Source organism: Zingiber officinale, chromosome 1A (assembly GCF_018446385.1).
Source record: "Zingiber officinale cultivar Zhangliang chromosome 1A, Zo_v1.1, whole genome shotgun sequence".
NCBI classification, from domain to species: domain Eukaryota; kingdom Viridiplantae; phylum Streptophyta; class Magnoliopsida; order Zingiberales; family Zingiberaceae; genus Zingiber; species Zingiber officinale.
Genome location: NC_055987.1, coordinates 81,790,018 through 81,794,383, shown reverse-complemented (window position 1 = coordinate 81,794,383; position 4,366 = coordinate 81,790,018). Strand labels below are relative to the sequence as shown.

The 4,366-nt window shown below is 43.0% G+C and overlaps 1 long non-coding RNA gene across 2 annotated transcripts; it reads left to right on the top strand.

The window, feature by feature from the left end:
• The first annotated feature begins 1,469 nt into the window (after positions 1 to 1,469).
• Positions 1,470 to 3,891, top strand: LOC122005841. 2 transcript variants are annotated; one of them, XR_006118557.1, is made up of 5 exons: positions 1,470 to 1,826; positions 1,931 to 2,022; positions 2,120 to 2,212; positions 2,900 to 3,187; positions 3,657 to 3,891. It is a non-coding gene; the product is annotated as an uncharacterized LOC122005841 (long non-coding RNA). The 2 variants fall into 2 exon arrangements; XR_006118561.1 differs by lacking the exon at positions 2,900 to 3,187.
• The last annotated feature ends 475 nt before the right edge of the window (positions 3,892 to 4,366 follow it).

The following is a 4,366-nucleotide window of genomic DNA, read 5'->3' as shown; positions in this document are numbered from 1 at the left end:
GAATTTTATCCTCACCTGGTGGCTCAGGATTATGATCGAATGCATCAGTTTACCCAGGGCCTTGCAGCATATATACGGATTAGGATGTCAAAAGTTCTAGGAAATTCGTATTGAGAGGTATTAGATTGGGTGTTATTCATTGAGATGACTCAACAGCAAGTGACTCAGGAAAAAGGTAATGATAAGCAACTGTCGCAGAAGAGAGAGAATAAGGGTCAAGACTTGTAGGTTACTTCCGGAGGATTTTCTCGGCCTCAGAAATCAAGGCGAACAACGGATGGGTCTTCTTGTCCCCCTCAGTGAGACCGGAAGAATGACATTAGTGAAACTAGGTGTTTCCAATGCAGCTCGAAAAGTCACCTCAAACCCAATTATCCATTGGATCACTCTATATGCTTCTATTGTAAGCTTCCGGGCCATGAGAGTCGGGATTGTACTCTGAAGGCTCAGTTGGAGACTACTAAAGTTACCTCTCAGGGAGATCGACGCACCCAACTATGGCAGCAAAGAGGACCTCAGAGGACTCAGAGTGCTTCACGTCAATAGTGGTTGCTGAGCTCCCAGGGGCAGGTATATCATATCCAGAGTCAAGAGTATCCAGTGATGCCAGTGACCATGCAGTACTCTGCCACAACATCTCCTCATCAGGCATATCCTGTATAGTAGGACCTCCCCCTTCCATCTTAGTCTTATCCGACATTCCAACCGCAGCCTTAGTTTCAGAACCAGCATCAGCAGCCGGTTGTCGTACCTTCGAATCCACCTCAGACTATTCCAGGGATACCATCATCGAGCACCAAGGTGGGGTGTGTGTATGCCGTCACACGGGAGGAGGCGCAGAGGGCCGAGGGATCGGTCTTCCGAGGTATTATTTTACTTTATACATTTATTATAGATCTATTGATAGATATTGGTGGTTATCATTTGTTCATCTCTCGGGTATCTTTGGATAAAATCGGGGTGTTAGCTACACGCTGGACACATGAAACAATAGTATCTTTATCGTTTGGAGAGGTACTTATTATCAGTCAAGAAGGCAGAGGATATTCTTTGGATTTCGATGGTCAAACACTTGTGGTAGATCTATAAGTGTTGGAAGTGGTAGAATTTGACATTTCCCTAGGCATTGACTGGCTGGCCAGAAAACATGCCATTTGTTGATTAACGTAATTATGTCATAAATTTGTGGATCAAATTTTTATTAGAGGGGGAGAATATGAGATACGGGAAATAAATAATAAAGGGTTATAAGAAAATAACCTTATTGTAATTTATAGGAATTTTGAGATATTTTTCAGAATTTATTTGGAGATCGCATGGTTAAATTTAAGGGGATCAATCGTTAAGTGAAAGTTGGTAATGGAAATTACCATTTGAGGAGGGTTAATTGAGGAGTTAATAATAACATAACCTAAATCCCTAAAACCCTACCTATATAAGAAGCTATAGTGCCCTAAATCCCTAAAACGTCGACTCCTCTTCGTGCCTACTCCTCCCGAAATCGCCGATCACAGTCGAGAGCTCGACGGCCATTGTAGCACTCATTCGCGCCGGAGCCAGGTTGCAAGTCGAGTCTCCGATCTCCTCTACACCTTAATAGAGGTCGCGTCGGTAGAGTTTTCTCCAGAGTGCATCCTCACGCAAGGGATCTTCGGTCGGGTGAGGGGATTTGAGCTCCGGAGTCGTCGGAGCTGAATCGTCGGTTCCTGTGCTCGATCTTGGTTGAGAGTTTGTGCTCCAAACTGCAGTCTCATCTCCCCGAGCCCTAAAGCTGAGCTGATTCCGTCGGGTTCCCTTCGCCACTTGTGGTGGTTTTTGTCATCGAGGTAGGTTGAGGTATGGTTGATTGTTTTAGGGTTCTTTAGCTATGGAGATCTGGGATTTGATGCCAGTATAGGAGGTTAGGTTAACTGGGAGTTGCTCTTGGCAGTGTCTCACTGTAAAAGGCTCGGCCACAAACAACCAGCAACAGATATCACCGGCGGGCATTCTCAGTAGCTGTTTCCAACCATGAATCATTAGGTAAGGCATCTATAGCTTCAGATGATAGGTCTGTAGATCAAGGTGTTGGTTTCAGTTTGAATTATGTGTTGATTAGGGTGATTGTACGTGTCTGTAGCTTTGTAGATGCTCAGGTTGTGGATATGTGGCAGCAGTCATCACCAGTGGGCTTGTGCTGGCAAATTCACCCCCTGGTAGTGGGTCAACAGAGGTGAGTTTATTGTAGGATAAAGCTTTGGGTGTTGGATACCTAGTGTAGTTGAATCTGTATTTGTTTATTGGTATTTAGGGAACAGTTTCATGATTTGGTAATCCTAATTGTTGTAGTGTGTTGTTGGAATTGTGGGAACTAAGGGTGTAAATTAGGGTGTTTGGATTAGTTTTGGGTAGAGCAGTAAAGGGGGATTATCAAAGGGTAGTAAATGAGTTAGAATTAATTACCTATTTTGTTGATTGGTTAAGCTATTTAAATTACTATGAAGTTAGTTAAAAGTGATACGTAGGTGCAGGGCTTTGATTGAGGTGGGCGTCATGATGAGGGTGGCATTGGGTTCAGACTTCATTTAGAGGCGAGTACTTCTTACCTTGATTCTGTAGTTCTTTGAACTTAGTACATGAGCTATCTTTGGATAGAAACTGCTTTTACCTTGACTCCACTCTTATTTTTCCTGTGTTTGATACTTCCACTCGATCTTGGAGATATTCGTTTCCAAATCTATACAGTCTCTCATTGTTATCTATGATACGTAGTAGATACTAGATGCTATATTTGCATGTTTTGGTTATTGTTTATTTATGTACCGTATTGAGTATACCGACTTCATGTAGCATACCTGATTCCTGTTTATATATGTTATGACTGCTGCATCTTGCACATCATGTCATTGCATGCATGCAGGTGATCACGTCATCCTTATGGGTGAGTGAGTCGTCAGGCCGCGCCGCACACTCGCCACTTATGGGTAATGGTAGCTGGAGGAGATGTCGCTTGTCTTGTCATGCCGCACTCGGCCACACATGGGTAGTGGTAGCTGGAGTTACGAGCAGCAGGGACCTCCTTCGCTTTGTAGCTAGATAGCTACTCAACACCTGTCCACTCGGTCACTCGAGAGCAGTGACAGCCTTTGAGTGATACAGTTGTCATCGATCCGGCCTCTCGACCATACAAGGGTCATGGTGCAGAGAGGTGGGCGGGGTGACCATCCGTACATACACTGTCGTTATTATACTTATGCTGCTATTGCTTATTCTGTTGCTGCTTACTTATGTTGTTGCTTACTTATGCTGTTGTTGATCACTTATGTTGTTGTTGCATACTTATACTACTACTTGTTTTTTTATGCTGTTTTTCTTGTTGTATACCTGTTATATATATGCTTGGACACTGGTTTATTTGATAGTATACCGTACACGTGATCTTGGTAGTTATGACTAGCACTATAGTAGATTAGTGTTACTTCTGACCTTATACCACTAGCTTAGGATATGGTATCAGGTATGATCATGTACTATGATTCCACTATAATATCTGTTATTTATCTCTCCGAGACTATATACTTTTGTATCCTTGGTTCATGATTACACTCATGCACTATCTATCTATTTTCCGCTGAGTCTTAACACTCACCACCCGCAAACTGGTTTTCTTTCACCAGGTAGCAGATAGTTGATACTAGTACACTTAGAGGAGGATCCTGACTGTCGGTCCCATGTCACCATCGAGGACGGATTTCTGGTTTTGGTTATCATTTTGATTGTATCTTAAACTTGTGAACTTGGTATTGTAATAACTCATCATAGACTTGGTGTTATCTTGTATTTGGATTTGTTTTGTCGAAGAGTCAATCCGGATCAGCCCGCGGTGAGTAGTTTTTGATGTGTTGTGCTTGATATTTGGTTTTTCCGCTGTGTTTTATTTCAGCTGTGTGGGTTGCATATTATCTACGTGGTTATGTTTTGTTCCAGCCGTATGGGCTGCATTATAAACTATGTGGATGTGTGTAGATCCAGCCATATTGGCTGTGAATAGCATATGAGTGGCTTTTGGCTATGTATACTGGTTTCATTTGTTTCTGCTACAGGGTAGGTGCTGTCCGATTTTCGTCGGATAACCTTACCCTCGGGGCGTGATAGTCTTGATCTCAACTTGAAAATCTTCCCAGTTTCTTCAATTAGATCAGCGATCTTAGGTTGTTCCCTTAAGGAACACGACCTCACTGTCGCTCCTCTAATTGTTTACCTCAACCTACCTGCCAAACTTTGATCCTCTAGATCTGTTTGGATTTTTCACTTAGCCTTGATCGGCTCGCCAAGACTTTCTCTCGATCTTCAGTCCTCCAGACCTCTCGATCTCACTGTCAAGTGT